Here is a 20,909-nt window from a genome sequence, read left to right on the forward strand (position 1 = left end):
TTCCACAGGGCGGGCACCACTACCGAGAAGGCCCTCTGTTTGGTTCCCTGTAGCCTCACTTCTCGCAATGAGGGAACCGCCAGAAGGCCCTCGGCGCTGGATCTCAGTGTCCGGGCTGAACGATGGGGGTGGAGACGCTCCTTCAGGTATACAGGACCGAGGCCACTAGGGCTTTAAAGGTCAACACTTTGAATCGTGCTTGGAAACGTGCTGGGAGCCAATGCAGATCTCTCAGAACCGGTGTTATGTGGTCCCGGCGGCCACTCCCAGTCACCAGTCTAGCTGCCGCATTCTGGATTAATTGCAGTTTCCGGGTCACCTTCAAAGGTCACCTGCAGTAGTCCAAGCGTGAGATAAGTAGAGCATGCACCACTCTGGCGAGACAGTTCGCGGGCAGGTAGGGTCTTAGCCTGCGTACCAGGTGGAGCTGGTAGACAGCTGCCCTGGACACAGAGTTAACCTGCGCCTCCATGGACAGCTGTGAGTCCAAAATGACTCCCAGGCTGCGCACCTGGTCCTTCAGGGGCACAGTTACCCCATTCAAGACCAGGGAATCCCCCACACCAACCCGCTCCCTGTCCCCCAAAACAGTACTTCAACCTCAATCTGTTAGCCACCATCCATCCTCCAACCGCCTCCAGGCACTCACACAGGACCTTCACCGCCTTCACTGGTTCTGATTTAAAGGAGAGGTAGAGCTGGGTGTCATCTGCATACTGATGAACACCCAGTCCAAACCCCCTGATGATCTCTCCTAGCGGCTTCATATAGATATTAAAAAGCATGGGGGAGAGGACAGAACCCTGAGGCACCCCCACAAGTGAGAGCCCAAGGGTCACTTTCATCTGTACTGGCTCAGTATGATCTAGTCTGACAGATGCTGCCTTTCATTTCAGAGATCTGGGGCTGAGCACAGGATCTGCACGCCAAGGCTGGAGTAAGAAAGAGCCCTTGCCAGCTGGCCACGTTGGGCGCCTGCCTGGAGAGTGGAAGCCGGGGAACAGATGCAAAGGAAAGAGGTGGATTTGCCCTGCCAGACCTTAAACTTTATTATGAATCAGCAGCTTTTTGCTGGTTGAAAGAATGGCTGCTTCTTGAAAACACAGACATTTTGGATTTAGAGGGTTTTAATAATGTATTTGGATGGCATGCATACTTGTGGTATGATAAGGTCAAAGCACATAAAGCATTTAAAAACCATATTGTCAGGAAATCATTGTTTAATGTTTGGATAAGATATAAGGACCTACTGGAAAACAAAACCCCAAGGTGGCTGTCACCGAAGGAAGCGAAAGCTCAGAAAAAGCTCAATATGGCGGTCAAATGGCCAAAATATTGGGAAATTTTGGAACAAGAGGGAGATAGACTGAAATTGCAGAGTTTTGAGAAATTAAAAAACAAAGTGCGAGACTGGCTTCATTATTATCAGATAACGGAGGCATACAATTCGGACAAGAAAATTGGCTTCCAGGTGGAAAAATCAAAATTAGAAACAGAACTGCTAGAACCCAAAACTAAGATTTTGTCAAAGATGTATAACTTGCTGTTGAAATGGAATACACAGGATGAAACGGTGAAATCTGCTATGATTAAATGGGCACAAGATGTTGGACATAACATAATGATGGCTGACTGGGAACAGTTATGGACCACAGGTATGAAATTCACGGCATGTAATGCCTTAAGAGAGAATATTATGAAAATGATATACAGGTGGTACATGACTCCAGTCAAGCTTGCAAAAATCTATCACTTGCCTGATAATAAATGTTGGAAATGTAAAGAAACTGAAGGTACATTCTTTCACCTTTGGTGGACGTGCCCAAGGATCAAGGCTTTCTGGGAGATGATTTATAATGAAATGAAAAGGGTATTTAAATATACTTTCCTGAAGAAACCAGAGGCCTTTCTTCTAGGCATGGTCGGCCAAATGGTGCCAAAGAAGGACAGAACCTTTTTTATGTATGCCACAACAGCAGCAAGAATACTTATTGCAAAGTATTGGAAGACACAAGATCTACCAACTCTGGAAGAATGGCAGATGAAGGTGATGGACTACATGGAATTGGCGGAAATGACTGGCAGAATCCGAGACCAGGGAGAAGAGTCGGTGGAAGAAGATTGGAAGAAATTTAAAGACTATTTACAGAAATACTGCAAAATTAATGAATGTTAGAATGATGTCAGAATGAAGTTAAGTGGTTTAAGCAGCAATGTTATAAAGGTGTGTGTAAAAATGGATTGTTAACAGGTGAGAATCCAAAGTTATAATATATTATGTTAAAGGACTAAGATAAAAGCAAAGAGGGAAAGAAATTGCTGAATTAACTAACTGAATTGGAATACAAAAACGGGAGGTGCGAGGAGGTCAGGGAAACAAGGAAATGAATGTAAGGTATGGAAAGACTGATGTATTTTTTTAAGTGTTTTTTTATCTTTTTTGTATTTTGTATTTTTTCTTTTATTTTTACTTTGTCTTTTTTTCTTCTTCTTCTTTTTAATTCATGTAATTCTTTTCTTTGAAACCTTAATAAATATCATTAAAGAGAGAGTGGAAGCCGGGGGCTGGAGGGACATCGCGCTGCTCCTGGCAACCCCCACCCAACGCGACGTCCTCCTCCGCCTGAATCCCGCTTCCCCCGGGACGCACTTTCCATCCTGGAGCGGCTGGGGGGGGGGGGAGCGCTCCCCACCCCCCTTTCCAGACCCCACTCTCCTCGTTCTTCTTCTTCATGCCTCGGGTGTTTTTCTGAGTGTATCTTCAAAACAACCCTCTGTGAGGGAGGCTAAGCTGGCCCAGGGTTGCTAAGCCACGTTGCCAAGGCCAGCATTTAAGACCACGCATCCTTTCCCCTCAGATGATAAAGCCAGGATGAGTCATGCTAGCGGCCCGTGGCCTTGATGGGCTTTGAGGCAGCCCAGCCCCCTTCTCTGCAAGCAGGCTGCCTCCGGGGAGGAGCAGCACTTTTCTCAAGGGACAGAAGCGCAAGGCTTCCCCCTCCCACTTGCCGCCCGCCCCAGTCTTTCTCCGGCGGCTCAGTTTAGCGGCTCATCCCAGGTGGGAATTCGGGTGGCGCTGCTTGCAGAAGGAGAAGTGGCCGGCGCTAGCGGAACCTCCCATCTCAGGTAGGACTTCCGGGATCCAGACGAACGTTTTACCAAAAAGTATGGCTCGACTACTGAGTTCCCATTTAAAGGATGGCAAAAAGACCTAAGTTTGGCGGACAGGTGAAAAAAACCACGAATTACATTTAAAGTTCTGTAAGATGCAAAGGAAAGCTTGCGTTTTAAACTTGTATTTGACAGCTTCTTGCTTGGTGCGGTTAACGGAATGGGGGATATTGAGAAAGAAGAGACGTGGAATTAGAAGGTTAGGATTTCAGGGTTAGGTGGCTTGGACATTTGTGGTAGATCAAGTCAGAGTAAATGCGCACCTTGAGAACCACTGTATTAGACGTGTGTGGCGTGTTAAGAATCTGAAAATAGATATCAAGCTACTTTATACGCAAAGACTCTGTTTCACCAGAAGACACTTTTTATAGACAAAAGGGTGGCGGATAAAGAGAAATGGTTAATCTATTGAGAGTTCTTAAAGTGGAAACGGGGAGATTGTAAAATTAAAAGAAGGGGTTTTTCTTTTACACTTAATAAAAGAGGGGTGGGGTGTTGTTTATGGGTTCTTTTTCTGGGGGTGGGGGTCCTGCACCACTGGGTTTTTCAGGTATTCAGAGAAATTGTGGATTTTAGGACTTAGAAATGGGTCAGCAGCTTCATTTGGCACTGCCAGAAAAGACGGCCCCTTCAAATTCTGTTTCTAACGCGTATAAGAATTTCATAGAATCATAGAATCATAGAGTTGGAAGAGACCACAAGGGCCATCGAGTCCAACCCCCTGCCAAGCAGGAAACATTTATTTAATAATTATTATTTTTTATTATTTCTACCCGGCCCATCTGGCTGGGTTCCCTAGCCACTCTGGGCGGCTTCCAGCAAAAGATTAAAAATACATTAAAACATCAGTCATTAAAAGCTTCCCTAAACAGGGCTGCCTTCAGGTGTCTTCTAAATGTCATATAGTTGTTTATTTCTTTGGCATCTGGTGGGAGGGCGTTCCACAGGGCGGGCGCCACTACCGAGAAGCCCTCTGCCTGGTTCCCTGTAACTTCGCTTCTCGCAATGAGGGAACCACCAGAAGGCCCTCAGCGCTGGACCTCAGTGTCCGGCCTGACCGAAGGGGCTGTATTGAAGCACAATAGGGGGTGGTGTAGGGACTTTGCGCAGGTGATCGATGGTCAAGAAAAGGCAACCTTTGTGCTGTTTTATGTCAGGAGTTGGGAATTCTAGAAGTAGTACTCCTTTTTGCACGTCCTTACTTCCTGTACTGCTTGAATGGAAGAGGAAAACTTCACTTCCTAATTAATTATGTTAAGCGAGGCAAATGTTAGGTCAGGAAGCTCAGCGCAGTATACCTGAAGGAGGTCCTCCTCCGAGGGTCTTCTGGTGGTTCCCTCCCCGTGAGAAGCGAGGTTGCAGGGAACCAGGCAGAGGGAGGGCCTTCTCGGTGGTGGCAGCCTCTCTGTGGAACGCCCTCCCTACAGGTGACAAGGAGATGAGCAACTATCAAACCTCTGGAGGCAGCCCTTTATAGGGAGGCTTTGAATGTTTGTTGTTGTAATATGTGTTGGAAGCCGCCCAGAGAGGCTGGGGAAACCCAGTGAGGTGGGTGGGGTACAAATAACACAATTACATTTATAGCCCCCATTTCCTGCAAGGAGGTCCAGTTGGTGTGCAGAGTTCTCCCCCCCCCATTTTATCCTCACAACAGCCCTTTAAGGTAGGTTAGGCTGAGCGTGAGTGCCTGGCCCAGGGTCACCCAGTGAGCTTCAGGGCTGAGTTTGAATGCCTGCCCCCAGCATTCCTCCTCTGCAAGGCCTGCCTCCTCCCATGACAAAGTCTGCTCACACACTCTCAAGCCCCCATGGATGGCTGAGGCAGGTAAGGTTGTGTGTGTTGGAGGAGGGCAGGAGCAGGCAAGGTGAGCCATGCCCCCAAAGGAGGCAGCTGCAGCAGCCCCCTCCTCCTGCTGCCCTCCAGGAACAGGGCGGGGAGGGACCAGCCCCCAGGAAGGACATGTTTGCCTCCCTCTGCAGTGCTCAGAACAAGAGGGGAATGAGGCCACCCAGGCCCTCTGGAGCACAGAAGGGCTCACCATCCTTGACTTTCCCCCTTCAACTGTTGGGAAAAAGCACCAATGCAAAAGCCAGCTCCAGATGGCTGGAATGCAAAACAGGATGTTGTGGTTTGCAGATGTACTGTTGGAGAAAAGGAGGCGTCTATTCTCTGTACTGAGCACCGGATGTTAGCTCAGAGTGCCATGTGTCCTGTGCTGGAAGTACAGGGGTGGAGTTGTGACTCTTCTGATGGAGACTGAAGGGTGCAGTCGCATTTCTATGTACTGCTGAATGACAGGAATAAAACATGTAAATAGGACTCCTGTCTGTCTCATTTCCCCTCCCTGGGGAGAATGCAGGGAGGGAGAGAAGCAGAGAAGCAGAGGGTGTGTTCTTTCTCACGTCTAATGAGAAGAATCGCCGGTTTGTTTACCTAGCCTGCCGGGAGTCGCAGACGGAAGGTAAACACAGTATCTCACTCAATTGCCTCGGGGGAGGCCAGGTACCTCTGCCTGTGAGCTGAGATACTGCCTTTTTACCCAATCCCTCATTTTGAGGAAGTCTCCTCTTTTGAAGTCAAATGTGACTGTTCTGGATTTCCTTAGCAATTGTCCACTTCCATACTGTGCATGTTGAGTCTGATAGCACTGTGGTCACTGTTCCCATTTGATTCAACCACACCTACATCTTGTCAGTTGAGAGCATCAGGCAGAGCACCCAGCACCTACCGAATCCTTTTTTTATTCCAGCAGGTCTTTTACACAGAAGTCTGATGTCATCCATGTTAACTTTTTCTGCAATGTATTTCTCGTGTGTCACTTCAGAGATGATTATAGTCAAGTGGTGTATAAGCTGTTTAAATAGTAAATAGTTGAATGCAATTTTAAAAATAATAATTTTATAACAAGGGGGAAAGCATACTTGTATCTGACCATATTTTAATGGACACAGACTTTGATAAATAGCATCCTAGCCATAGGCTAATTTTGTGGAGTTTAAAGCTAAGCATACAAGTTCTCAAAGCATGCTTTGAAAGCCATATGAACTCTAGTATGCTGTCAGGGGAAGAGGAAGGATGTGGTTGGCTGAAATGAAGTCCGATCCTGTACAGATAAATCACTATTGGAAGCGCCAACAGAAACGTGTACAGATTCCACACGATCATGAGGAAGCCTGAATCTGGGCAGGACCTTGTCTCTTTGCCTGTCATTTGTGGCTGCTCCACCCAGGTCTGAGACGCCTTCCGGAGTGAAACAGTGATCGGGGGGGGGGGGGGAGGCAAGAGGATGGAGCCGTGTAAACCCCTCGGCGGGTACTGTGAAAACAGACTCCTTTTGTCTGGATCTTCCCCGCGCAAAGATGGGTCTGTATGCATTTTGAGCAGAGGAGGAGGGTCTGTGGAACTGCCCACCACTGCGGTGTACTGTTCCCAGAATATTAAAAAAATATATATTCAAAGTTATAACAAGACATATTATCCAAAAACATATCCTTATTTCCAACCCATTTTCCTCCCTCCCCTCCCCCCCAGAACCCCACCCCCACCCCCCGACTTCCCTCAGTTCCAGTCTTTGGTTTCTCTAATATTGCTATTTTCTGCATGTTACAAAGTTGTATAGATCCTCAAACTGTTTAGCTGATTATTATCAGTAAAAAAAAAATGTGAATGTTTATTCAAAACCTGCCAAGGAGTCCAATTCGCTTTGTTGCGTCTTCAGAGACTTTGTGAAAGGTTCCCATTCATCCTTAAAGTCACAGTTATTCTTGTTCCGTAGCTTATATGTCAATTTTGCCAGTTCTGCATAGTCCATCAACTTTTCTTGCCATGATTCTTTAGTTGGGGTTTCTTCAGTCTTACATCCTTGTGCAACCAGAACTCTCGCGGCTGTTGTCGCATACATGAAGATGTTTTTCAACTTTTTTGGCAGATCTTTCCCTACAGTCCCCAACAAAAATGCCTCAGGTTTTTTATTTTTATTTTTTTATAAATATTTTATTAAGTTTTCACAATAGACAAGCATACATAGACAAAGAAAATACAAAATCAAAAGAAACAATACAATAGAAAAAAAAATACAAACATGAAACACATCAAGGAAAAAGGAAAAAGAGAAAAACAAAAAAAAATATAGTAACAAAAAACAAAAATTCCCTCTTTCTTAATTTCTCATTTTCAATTAGCTTATTTTCCCGACTTCCTCACATCTCCTGTTCTTGTATCCCTTTTTTAAAAATTAATTCAGCAAATTCATATCCTATTGATTTATCTGTTGTTAGTCCAATCTTACATTTTACTTTGTTGCTAAAGCCCCTGCAATTCATTTCAATGTCCTTAACATTCATAAATTTTACAGTATTTCTGCAAATAAGTTTTAAATTTCTTCCAATCTTCCTCCACCGTCTCCTCTCCCTGGTCTCGGATTCTGCCAGTCATTTCCGCCATCTCCATGTAGTCCATTAGTTGCATCTGCCATTCTTCCTTTTTTTAAAAAAAAAAAATATTGCAATTTTTTAAACAACGAACAAACCACCAAACATATAAAATACCATCACCATACAGACAGAAAAAGTCAAAGCAAAGTTAAAAGATAAACAAAGAATAAAAGAAGAATACATATAAAACACAGTTGTTCATAAATCATATTTTCATAATCTTTGGACTTCCCCGCATCTCCCTTCCCTGCGTTCTCAGTCACATAGTTATAGACAGCAATTTATTACCTTATTTCAATTCTTATTTTGTAAATCTCAGATATTATGTCCCAACTTTTAAATAACTATCGTAAATTAAACTGCTTGATTTAAACATAATATTGCTTCAAATTTCATCATTTCCTTAAACCTCACTTATCCTCATATATTTTACAACAAAGTTTCTGCAGCCGTGTTACTTTCAATCGTGCATTCTCCTAACATTCATACAGTGTGTAGTGTTTTTGTAAATAGTCCTTAAATTTTTTCCAATCCTCTTCCACCGTCTCTTCTCCCAGGTCCCGGATTCTGCCAGTCATTTCAGCCAGTTCCATGTAGTCTATCAGTTGCGTCTGCCATTCTTCCAGTGTGGGTAAATCTTGGGTCTTCCAGTGCTTTGCAATAAGTATTCTTGCTGCTGTTGTTGCATACATAAAAAAGGTTCTATCTTTCTTTAACACCCCTTGGCCGAAAATGCCCAAAAGGAAGGCCTCTGGTTTCTTAAGGAAGGTATACTTAAATACCTTTTTTAACTCATTATAGATCATTTCCCAGAAAGCCTTAACCCTTGGGCACGTCCACCAGAGGTGAAAGAATGTTCCTTCAGTTCCTTTACATTTCCAACATTTATTATCAGGCAGATGATATATTTTTGCCAGCTTGACTGGGGTCATGTACCACCTGTATATCATTTTCATAATGTTTTCTTTCAAGGCATTGCATGCCGTGAACCTCACTCCGGTGGTCCATAACTTTTCCCAGTCAGCAAACATAATATTATGTCCAATGTCCTGTGCCCATTTTAACATAGCTGATTTGACAGTTTCATCCTGCGTATTCCATTTCAACTGCAAGTTATACATTTTTGAAAGTACCTTGGTCTTAGGTTCTAACAGTTCTGTTTCTAATTTCAATTTTTCCACCTGGAAACCTGTTTTTCTATCTGCCTTAAAGACCTCCCTAATCTGAGCATAATGTAACCAATCTCGCACTTTGTCCTTTAATTTCTCAAAACTCTGCAATCTCCAAATATCTCCTTCTTTTTCTAATATTTCCCAATACTTCGGCCAATTGGCCTCCATACTGAGTCTTTTCTGAGCCTTAGCTTCCATGGGTGACAACCACCTTGGGGTCTTGTTTTCTAATAAGTCTTTGTATTTTGTCCAGACATTAAACACAGCCTTCCTGACAATATGGTTCTTAAAAGCCTTATGGATTTTTACCTTGTCATACCACAAATATGCATGCCATCCGAAAGCATTATTGAACCCTTGAAGATCTAGGACATCAGTGTTCTCAAGAAGAAACCAATCTTTCAGCCAGCAGAAAGCTGCAGATTCATAGCATCTGCCAATCTTCCAAGGTGGGTAGATCTTGTGTCTTCCAATGCTTTGCGATGAGAATTCTTGCTGCTGCTGTAGCATACATAAAAAAAGTTCTATCCTTCTTTAACTTTAATTGGTCCACTATGCCCAGGAGGAAGGCCTCTGGTTTCTTCGGGAAAGTATATTTAAATACCTTTTTCCGTTCATTATATATCATTTCCCAGAAGGCCTTGATCCTTGGGCACGTCCACCAAAGGTGAAAGAATGTACCTTCAATCTCTTTGCATTTCCAACATTTGTTATCGGGCAAATGATATATTTTTGCAAGCTTGACTGGGGTCATGTACCACCTATACAACATTTTCATTATATTTTCTCTTAAGGCATTACATGCCGTAAACTTAATCCCGGTGGTACACAACTTCTCCCAGTCAGCAAACATGATATTATGACCTATGTCTTGTGCCCATTTTATCATTGCCGATTTTACTGTTTCTTCCTCAGTATTCCATTTCAACAGCAGGTTATACATTCTCGAAAGTATCTTTACATTGGGTTCTAGCAGTTCTGTTTCCAATTTTGATTTTTCCACCTGGAAACCAATTTTTTTATTCAAGTTATAAACCCCTCTTATCAGAAAATAATGTAGCCAGTCCTTCTCCTCAAGCTTGTCATAACTCTGCAATTTCAATTTGTCACCCTCCTGTTCTAAAATTTCCCAATATTTTGGCCATTTGTCTTCCATGTTGAGTTTTTTCAAAGCTTTCGCCTCCATAGGTGATAGCCACCTTGGAGTTTTGGTCTCCAAAAAGTCTTTGTACCTTATCCAGACATTAAACAGTGATATCCTGACAATATGGTTTCTAAATGCCTTATGAGCTTTAACCTTGCCATACCAAAGATATGTGTCAGGGTTGCTTCCAGATCCTAGCTCACAGAGGATCACGCTAGCCAGCGATCATTAATTAAAAGTCTTTATTGAGTTACAGTTTCCATTCTCAAGCTGCTGCGTGCAACTCTACGTCTTATGCTTAGATCGGCGCAGCTTCGTCTGAATCTCCGCCCCTTGTGCACCAATTTAATATCCTATCCCTGCTCCACCTTTTCCGCCTGACTGTTCTTCTCTGGGTCCCTCTGCCCCCAGGGGTCTCTTCCTTCCGGGATTCCTCTGACGTGGACCCCCCGGACCCTCCTATCTCCTTGCGCCGGGCTTTAGGACCTGGCTCCCTCTCCGGGCTGCCTACTGCGCCACCTTCCTGTGCATTTGAACTTGGCGCGCGCGCCCAACCTTCCACCTTCCGTCTAACCGTCTCTTCGCTCCCCGATGGAGGTGTGGCCACTCCTGACTCATGCCCTCCCCCCTGTTGTGAGCTGCCAGCGCTTGATCCCTGGCTCCCTTCCTCTTCCCTACTCTCTGGCGGTGACGCTGGTCCCGATTTCCAACTGCTCTCCTCTGAGTCCCCTCTGGCTCTATCTCCCTGGGGTGTCCCCCTAGTCTCCCCCCTTGCCCTGGCCACTGGTGCTCCTTTCTGTGAATCTTCTGATTCACTGGAAAGACTCGGAGATCTCGGGTCGTCGTCATCACTCATCTTTTCTTCTGCTTCCTCCCCCTCGCTCTCTGTTTCCTCCCTTGCCCTTGCCTCTGCTCCTGAACCCCTGACATCCATCCCCCCCTCGAAGCCCCCCGTTCCCCCCTCCCCTCCTTCCGGTGCGGGAGCTGGGTGCTGCTGCGGCAGAGGGACGAACGTCGGATACCGTTCGCTTCCCGTGGTGGGCCTCCATTTGAAGTCTCCCGGTTCTTCCTCCCTGCTCTCGTCGACGACGGTCACCTCCGCGTCCATCTCTGTGCCGCCGTGCTCGAAACCAAGGTCGTCCCCGAAAACGTCCATGTCCGTCTCTCCCTCACTGCCTCCTGGCGGCGTTGCTCGTCCGGGACCTTCCAGCCACCTCTTGCGCCACTGCTCCTCTGGTCTATCGTCCCACCAATACGAGGGTTCCGAGGCAGATCCCGAGGGCGACCCCTCCGGGGAACGGGCATCTCGTATCGGGTCCTCGTCCGAGTCGAACCCCCGGAACGTGCTTGCAGAAAGTGTGGGAGTGAAAAGCCAGTCGTCGAAAAGGTCTTCTGGCATTGGTCTATGTGGGAAGAGGGCATGAAACTCGTCCTTGAGCAGAGGTTCGTCCAAGGCGTAGCCCGGCACCCAACTGTTCGCACTGGCCGGGGTGCCCTCCTTGGCGAGAAGGTATTCTACTCCCTCTTCCCCCCACCTGGAGTCCAAAATCTCCGTGACTTCGTTGATGCGCTCCTCCTGTGCCACTCCCGCGTGCCCGGTTCTTTCTCTGAGCGGACTCGGCGCCGTTCCGGGTTCCTGAAACCTGTGCGGTGCCTTGTAGGGAGTGAGCACCGATCTGTGGAACACCGGATGCATTCTGGAACCCTCCGGAAGCGCCAGCCTGAAAGCCACCGGGTTGACCTGCTCTTCGACTTGGTAGGGCCCCAGTTGCTTATGCCCTAGTTTCTTCTTGGCCAACGACCTGGTCGGCACTGCGTGGGCTGCTAACCAGACCCAGTCCCCGACATGGATCTCTTCGCCAACCCTTCTGTGTTTGTCCGCCTGCACCTTGTATGCGTGTTTGGCCAGCTCCAGGTGCCGCCGCAGCTGATCGTGGACCTCCTGCAACTCCGACGCGAACGCATCTGCTGTCTGCGGCTCCCCCTCCACCATTCTTTCTAGTCCCGGGAAGGTTCTGGGGTGCCTCCCGTTGTTGGCGAAGAACGGCGTGACCCCCGTGGACACGTGCTTCGTGTTGTTGTAGGCGAACTCGGCAAGAGGCAGGTAATCCACCCATGTCGCAGGCTGTTGATTCGCATAACATCTCAGGTACTGCTGCATGACGGCATTGGCCCGCTCCGCTTGCCCGTTGGTCTGCGGGTGTCTCGCCGACGCCAGGTTGATCTTGACGTTCAGGAAGCCCATCAGCTTTTGCCAGAAGTTCGAGATGAACTGTCGCCCTCGGTCGGACAGAATAGACCGCGGCAGACCGTGAACCTTGAACACGTGGTCTATGAACAGTTTGGCGGTTTGTTCCGCCGTGGCCACCTTCGCACACGGAATGAAATGTGCCATCTTGGAGAACAAGTCGACCACCACCAGCACAGCCGTCTTGCCCCTCGAGCTGGGCAGATCCGTGACAAAGTCCAGGGCCACTCTCTCCCATGGTTCGCACGGAGTTTGCAGCGGTTCCAGCAGTCCGGCCGGCGGTCTGTGTACTGGTTTGGCCCTCTGGCAGGTGTCACACCTCGCCACGTAGTCCGCTACTTCCCCTCTCATTCCGGGCCACCAGAAGTCTCTGGCGACTAATTCCACCGTCTTCTCCTTGCCAAAGTGCCCGGCCGTGGGCGCGTCGTGCAGCTGCTGCAGTACCTTGGCGCGAAGTTCGTCTCCCGGCACGTAGATGGCCCCTTTATGGAGGAGCAATCCATCTCGCAGTTGGAACTCGTCGGTCGCCGCCGTGCCCCTGTGCACCTCTGCCATTTTTGCTTGCGCGAAGGAGTCATCCTGCAACGCTCGTCGCACCGCCTCCAGGTCAACTGTCGCCGCAGCGCACGCCCACACTGTCGGTGCGAAGATGTGCATGGCGGCCGCTGGCGTTGCCTCCTCCAGATACTGTGGCTTACGGGAGAGAGCATCCGCCATGATGTTGGTGTCCCCCGGGACATACTCTATTCGGAAGTCGAAGTTCGCAAAGAACTCAGCCCAACGTATTTGCCTCTGGTTCAGGAACTGTGCCGTGCGCCAGTGCTCCAGATTCTTGTGGTCTGTGCAGACCTGCACCGTGTGCTTGGCTCCGATCAGGAAGTGCCTCCATGCTTTGAATGCTGCATGAATGGTCAGCAACTCCCTGTCCCAGATGGTGTAGTTCTGTTCGGACTTGCTGAGCTTCCTGGAGTAAAACGCTCCCGGCCTCCAAACCCCCTGCGGGTCCTTCTGCAGCAGGACTGCTCCGACGGCTCTGTCTGAGGCGTCTGTTTCAACCCTCATTGGCCTGCTGGGGTTGACATGAAGCAGCTGTTCTTCCGACGCGAAGAGACGCTTGAGTGCCTGAAATGACTGCTCTGCCTGCGCTGTCCAGATGAACTTCTTTTTCTTGGAGCTGAGCGTGTCCGTGATGGCCGCTGACTGCATAGCAAAGCCTTTGATAAACCTGCGATAGAAGTTCGCGAAGCCGACAAACCGTTGGACCTCCTTCCGGTTGCGTGGGCTTTTCCAATCCAACACCGCTCGAACCTTGGCGCTGTCCATGGCGAGTCCCTTGTCAGACAACTTGTAGCCCAGGAAATCCACCTCCGTTACGTCGAATTGGCACTTCTCTAGCTTGGCATAAAGCCTATGCTGCTGTAGCCTGCTCAGCACTTCCCTGACGTGTCCGTCATGCTCCTGCTGCGATTCCGAAAAGATCAGGATGTCATCCAAGAAACAGACGCACGTCTTGTAGAGGAGCCCCGCCAACACGTGATGCATGAAAGCTTGAAAAACGTGGGAGCCATTTTGCAATCCAAAAGGCATAACTCTATATTCGTAGGTGCCCAGGGGCGTGAACATGGCTGTCTTCCACTCATCTCCTTCCCGCATGCGAATGAGGTTGTACGCCCCTCGCAGGTCCAACTTGGTGAACACGCTGCCCTTGCGTACCTTTGCTAGGAGGTCGTCGATTCGGGGCATGGGGAAGTCCGATGGCTTGGTCACACTGTTCAAAATGCGGTAGTCCACTACGAGTCTTTTCTGGGGCGTGTCTCGCTTCTTAACAAAGAATACCGGACTGCCCCCCGCTGCCTTGGACTCTCGGATGAAACCGCGCTCCAAATTATGATCTATGAACTCCTTGAGGTCCTGCAGTTCGTCCTCAGACATGGAATACAGCTTCCCTTTGGGCAGCGCCGCCCCCGGCAGCAGGTCAATTTTGCAGTCATATGGTCTGTGGGGGGGGTAGCCTGTCTGCCTCCTTCTCGCAGAACACCTCCAAAAATTCTGCGTACTTGTGGGGAACCGCTTGCAGCGTGCCGAGCTGCAGCTGTGACTCCTCCTCCTCCCCGTCCTGCCGGGGCACGATGCAGTGTTCAGCTCAAAAGGAAGAGCCGAAGGTTAGCTGCCTCTGGTACCAAGCCAGCGTCGGGCTGTGCTTGTCCAGCCAACTCATGCCCAATACAATGGGCGTGTCCGACAGTTGAGTGACGTTGAAGCTGATGACTTCCCTGTGATTCCCAAGTCGCATCACCATTGGTGGCGTTTGCTTCACCACTTGCCCCCCCAGCAGCTCCCTGCCATCCACCGTGACAACCTGCAGGGGCAGCGTGGCATGCAGTAACTGTATAGCGTGCCTGTCGACAAAGTCTTGCCCTATAAAGTCCGCATTGCTTCCCGAGTCGATGGTGATTGGCACGTCTAGGGTGATCCCATTGGGCAGCTGGAGAGACGCGGTGAGCCTTACTACTGGTTTGGGCGGGAGGGGGTCCATGGGCTGTAAAATCTCTGGGGACTGCTTCACTGAGACGTCTGGCTGGGCCCCAGTGCCTCTTCCTCCAGCCAGACTGCGTCGTTTCCCTGCTGTGGTTCTCCTTGCTGCGTTGCTGCAGTTACCATTGCTGAGGCTGCAGTGTGCTTGTGGAGCCTCCGGGGACACTCTTTCGCCATATGCCCTGGCTCCTCACAGATGTAACACTTCCTGTTCCCTCTAGGAGGCTTTGCTTTCACTGCTGCCGGTGCTAGGGCTCTGGCTGCTGACTGAGCCCTTGCACCTCCCACCTCCATAGGTTCCGCCCCTCCTCCGGGCGGAGGCGTGGATTGCGCACGCGCTGCTTCTCTGGGAAGGAAGGAGGAGCCCCTGGCTGGTTCGCGCCCTCCACGCCCTTCGTCCCTGCTCCACGGACGTTCTTCCAGCCGCACCCCCACCGCCAGCGCCCTCTGAACGATCTCCTGCGTGGTCCGGGGTCTCTCCCCCCTCGCAATTTCATCTTTAACCGAACTGTGCAATCCCTCCCAAAACAGGTCTCTTACAGGGGCCGAATCTCTGTCCCATTCCAGGGCACTGACCAAAGCGAAAAAGCGGGCATGGTACTGCCTTACGCTGGCTCTCCCTTGCCTTAGTCCATGCACCTCCTTCCGGGCAAGATCCACGTCAATGCTTGATAAAAAACACCCATCCATCGCTTTAATAAAGGCACCCGCATTTTGGAGCGCAGGATCCTTATCTCTCCACAAATTGCGCAGCCATGCTTTAGCATCTCCATGCAAATGTGACATGATGAACCCCACCTTCTCTTCTTCATCTCTAAAGTCTTTGTGCAGCAGTTGCAGTGCACACATTACATCTGCTCTAAAGTTGGGGTACTGTTGCAAATTCCCATCAAAGTGAGAGACCAGACCGCCTGTGCGTCTCCCCAACCCAATCCCCTCCGGTTTGGGTGTCTGTTGCCCTTGCTTCGTAAGCACTTCCAACCTGATCTGGAGATCCCTGTAGGAGGCAGCTGCGTCCTCCTCTCTCTTCCTGGATGCCAGAGCCTCGGCATTCAGTCGTGATACTGCTTCTCTGAGTTCTGCTATTTGCTGTTCGGCCGTCATATTGTCTGCCGTTCGTGAGCTCGTTAGTAGGCACCCGCTTTCTCTCCTCTCCGCGAGGCCGTGGATGCCCACAATTTATGGAGACGAAGCTTACTGTCAGGGTTGCTTCCAGATCCTAGCTCACAGAGGATCACGCTAGCCAGCGATCATTAATTAAAAGTCTTTATTGAGTTACAGTTTCCATTCTCAAGCTGCTGCGTGCAACTCTACGTCTTATGCTTAGATCGGCGAAGCTTCGTCTGAATCTCCGCCCCTTGTGCACCAATTTAATATCCTATCCCTGCTCCACCTTTTCCGCCTGACTGTTCTTCTCTGGGTCCCTCTGCCCCCAGGGGTCTCTTCCTTCCGGGATTCCTCTGACGCGGACCCCCCGGACCCTCCTATCTCCTTGCGCCGGGCTTTAGGACCTGGCTCCCTCTCCGGGCTGCCTACTGCGCCACCTTCCTGTGCATTTGAACTTGGCGCGCGCGCCCAACCTTCCACCTTCCGTCTAACCGTCTCTTCGCTCCCCGATGGAGGTGTGGCCACTCCTGACTCATGCCCTCCCCCCTGTTGTGAGCTGCCAGCGCTTGATCCCTGGCTCCCTTCCTCTTCCCTACTCTCTGGCGGTGACGCTGGTCCCGATTTCCAACTGCTCTCCTCTGAGTCCCCTCTGGCTCTATCTCCCTGGGGTGTCCCCCTAGTCTCCCCCCTTGCCCTGGCCACTGGTGCTCCTTTCTGTGAATCTTCTGATTCACTGGAAAGACTCGGAGATCTCGGGTCGTCGTCATCACTCATCTTTTCTTCTGCTTCCTCCCCCTCGCTCTCTGTTTCCTCCCTTGCCCTTGCCTCTGCTCCTGAGCCCCTGACAATATGCATGCCACCCAAATACATTCTCACTTCCTTCAAGATCCAAAACATCTGTATTTTCCAGAAGTAGCCATTCTTTCAGCCAGCAGAAAGCTGCGGCCTCATAATAGAGTTTTAAGTCTGGCAGGGCAAACCCCCCTCTGTCTTTAGCATCAGTAAGAATTTTAAATTTTATTCTGGGCTTTTTGCCCTGCCAGAAAAATCTAGATATATCTCTTTGCCACTTCTTGAAACAGTCCATCTTATCAATGATTTGCAATGATTGGAATAAAAATAACATTCTAGGCAATACATTCATCTTAATAACAGCGATTCGACCCAGCAAGGAAAGCTTCAAGTTCGTCCAAATTTCCAAATCTTTTTTCACCTCTGACCAGCATTTTTCATAATTATCTTTAAAAAAATTTACATTCTTAGATGTCATGTTCACCCCCAAGTATTTTACCTTCTTTACTATTGTTAGATCTGTCTCATTCTGAAACCCTTCTCTTTCTGTCTGTGTTAAGGTTTTCTCCAAAACCTTGGGTTTCAATTTGTTCAATTTAAAACCTGCCACTTGACCAAATTCCTGGATTCCTTCTAGGGCCCTCTTAGTACTAGGTATCGGCTCCTGTAGTGTCATAACAAGGTCATCTGCAAAGGCTTTAAGTTTGTATTGTTTAACTCCGACCTGAATACCCTTGATCAGCTGGTCCCTTCTAATCATATTTAAGAGGTTTTTGAACAAATGTTAAATGGGACATTTTCTTCAATTCATTGTATATCATTTCCCCAAATGTTTTAATTACCTTACACTCCCACCACATATGATAAAATGTTCCCTCCTTTTCCTTACACTTCCAACATATATTTGAACTAGTTTTGTACATTTTCCCTAACTGCACTGGTGTTGTATACCATCTGTACATCATCTTCATGTAGTTCTTCATGTACTGTTCCCGGGATAGGTAAAGATCATTCAACAGTTTTCAAATCGAAAAACGGTGTTTCATTTTGAGATCCTTTGTAACACCATCCAGTTCATTTAAGCACAACCTACAACCCTTGAGGTTTTTACTGAAGCAAAGGGATTGATTCCATCCCTGTATCAAACAGCTGTGATTTGAGGATCATCTGTTTCATAGCAGCTCCTGTGGCCCTTCCCTCTGCTGCATTTGGCATGAAATTGCCGGTGATTTCCCCAGGAGTCAAAAGGCCTACCTACTCTGGGCTTATTCTTGGGAATTATTTTGCAACAAAGAAGAAAGCTTTTCGTCTTCTGTTTCTTTTCATTTTTATGTTTTCAAAATGCTTGATATCTGACACTGATTTCTGTATATTGTGTTTTCTTTGTTTTTCAAGCTTTCATAAAAAATAGCCTTTGAAACCAGCTGGTACAGTGGTCAGAAGACTTGCCTTCGTGTCCACAGAATGGAGAAGAAAAGTTCGCCCAACGCATCCCTGGGTGCGACCCCAGAGACCTCCGGCTGCCACCTGGCTGAGCCTTCTCATTGCCAGCTCACTTCGATGCCCTCTGTTCCCAGAGATACCACTGGAAGAGCTGCTTCCCTTAGCCAGGAAGAGTCGGGGTCCCAGCAGCCTTCCCAGCAGGCCTCCCACATTTCCTCCTCCTTGGGCAGTGCTTCATTGCAGGTCCCCGAGCAGCTTTCCGAAGAAAGGCCCCATGGCACTGGCCAAAGTGCTTCCCTCCCATCTCTGGATGAGGTTTCTTCTTCCCAGTGCACCACCCAGGGAATGGGTCACCAGCGTGCAGCGACGTTCTCTAGCCTGCAGTCTGGGAGTAGGAAAAGTGTGATCACCTTTGCGGGGTCCCAGGCTGTTTCCTCTGCCTCTAAGTCTCCAGAGGGGTCTGTCCCAGCTCCGAGCACAGCTGATCTGGCGAAAGGTGGCCAGGGGCAAGGCCAGGTCAGTCCAGATTGAGAGGTAGGGAAAGGGCTTTGAGGCTGTAATGCCCTCCTTGAGTCTCTCCAGCTGGTTTGGACAACTGCCCCCATCCCTGACCCCTGGCCATACCGCCTGGGCCTGGTGAGAGATGGAGCCCCAGAACACCTGGAGTGCACCAGGCTGGGGAAGGATGTCGTGAGGTGGAAGGCAACAGGAAGGCAGACAGCCCATCCCGGGGTCGGTCCTTTTCCTCCTCCTAGCTTAATGGCTCACCTGAGCCGCCATCCTTTAAACTGGGGAAGCAGCAGCGGCTCATCAGAACTCACAAGTTAGGAAGTCCTATGTTATACTGCCCATCTTCTTGTTATGTCCTGTTGGTGGGGAGAATCGTGCCGTTTTCCTGTGGGTAGGCAGCCAGCCAGCAGCAGGCTGGCAGGTGGGCCCAGGGAAATGGCTTTGTTGGGGGAGCCTCAGAACTCGTCCTCTGCATGCTTGTTCCCTGTTGCCCCAAAGTGGGAACTGTCTTGCAATTCAGGCTTGTGGCACACAGGTAGAGAAGGGGAGCCGTTTGTCTCTTCAGATGCCTGGGAGAAGAGAGCAGTGGGTGGGGGCAGCCTCTGCTCCCCCTTCTAGAAAGGAGGCCTTTGCCAACAGGGGTGCAATTCTGCTCCATGTGGGGAAAGTGTTTATCCATCATGGACTTGGGGGGATGCTGCTGCCAGCCAATATGGGCTTTGAAGGATATTTTCTTTACTGTAGGCCTGTTTATTCTGCTGCATTTCAATGTTTGCCTATTTTCTGACCTAGTTGTAAAGTACCTTGAGATTCCCACATAAGAGGTTGCAGGTAAATACTCTAAAAATAAGAACTCCCCCCCCCCCATCATGTCACAAAGTCAATTGACACAGAGCCTAGAATAATGCCAACGAGCTCTTCTACCTGGAAGTGCAACATCAGCCCTTCAACACATCAGCATGATGTGCAGTTGTCACACGGCTACGACTCATAAGCCATGAATGCAGGTCTGAATAGTGCCCCTTTGGAAACCCCCACCCTCCATGCAGAAAAAGAGCATCTGCCCCTGAAATCCTTTCAGTATAAAGTGTATGAATGACAGGCAGCTAAAAAACTGTCTCCTCGGCTATTTGGCTCATGTGTCTCATAGAACAAACTCCGTGGACGAAAACAGCCTTGCCAGGAATGTGAGCCGACTTTAATCCAGCCTGCCCTGAAATATCTCAGAAGTGAAGCAGGAGAAAGAGGCCCAGTTTATGGCGGTGAGCTGACTTGGTTTTGAGTAGGAGGGTGTGCGCTGCAGGGGACTGGTCTGCTTATGTGAATAGGCTGGACTACAAAATCTCTGGCTGCTCTTATATTCTTTTCCTGCAAGGCTGCAGTTAGGTTAGTGAGTGGCAGGCTATTGCCTATCTTGTGTATCAGCAGCACTGTAGAGTCAGGCCAGATGGCAAATCCTGATAGTTGGGGTCGGGATGAGTGGACACAAGACATTGGTCATAACATTATGTTTGCTGACTGGGAACAGTTGTGGACCACCGGTATAAAATTTACGGCATGTAATGCCCTAAGAGAGAATATTATGAAAATGATTTACAGGTGGTACATGACCCCAGTCAAGCTTGCAAAAATCTACCATTTGCCCGACAATAAGTGTTGGAAATGTAAAGAAACAGAAGGTACCTTTTTTCACCTTTGGTGGACGTGCCCGAAGATTAAGGCTTTCTGGGAAATGATCTTTAATGAAATGAAAAAGGTATTTAAATATACTTTCCTGAAGAAACCAGAGGCCTTTCTTCTAGGCATTGTCGGCCAATTGGTGCCAAAGAAGGATAGAACTTTTTTATGTATGCTACAACAGCAGCAAGATTACTTATTGCAAAGTATTGGAAGACACAAGACTTACCCACTCTGGAAGAATGGCAGATGAAGGTGATAGACTATATGGCTTTGGCTGAGATTACTGGCAGAATCCGAGACCAGGGGAAAGAGACGGCGGAAGAAGATTGGAAGAAATTTAAAGTTTATCTTAAGAAATATTGTAAAATTAATGAGTGTTAAAATGTTGTGGTTATAGAAAGTAAGGGATTACAGCTGTAAAAGATTAAGTAAAAGAAAAGAAAGGGAAAAATTAGATAAAATTAAGGGGAGGATTTGCTGAAATAAATTTGGGAATTGGAATGCAGAAAGGGGAGGTATGGGGAAGTCGGTGAAGTAAGTTTTAAGGAAAAAAGGTTTTGAAATTATATGTGTTTGTTTGTTTTTGTGTGTGTATGTATGTTTGTATTGTGTATTGTGTGTGTTTTATAATTTGTGAAAATCCAATAAATATTTTATATATAAGAAAAAGATAG

At 48.3% G+C, this 20,909-nt stretch overlaps 1 protein-coding gene and 1 long non-coding RNA gene across 2 annotated transcripts in view; one reads left to right on the top strand and one right to left on the bottom strand.

Annotated features, from left to right (window-relative positions):
- The window catches only part of LOC308577850 (uncharacterized protein), a 251,839-nt gene that overhangs the window by 227,627 nt on the left and 3,303 nt on the right, over positions 1 to 20,909 (top strand). The window contains exon 2 of the mRNA XM_081178250.1: positions 19,706 to 19,817. The gene's annotated coding sequence lies outside the window, so the exon portion shown is untranslated. The remainder of the gene's footprint in view (positions 1 to 19,705; positions 19,818 to 20,909) is intronic.
- LOC308577874 overlaps positions 1 to 20,909 on the bottom strand; it is a 215,034-nt gene that overhangs the window by 154,977 nt on the left and 39,148 nt on the right. The gene's annotated exons all lie outside the window — the stretch shown is intronic.

The sequence above is a fragment of the Podarcis bocagei genome, assembly GCF_964188305.1.
Source record: "Podarcis bocagei genome assembly, chromosome: W".
Taxonomy (NCBI): Eukaryota; Metazoa; Chordata; class Lepidosauria; order Squamata; family Lacertidae; genus Podarcis; species Podarcis bocagei.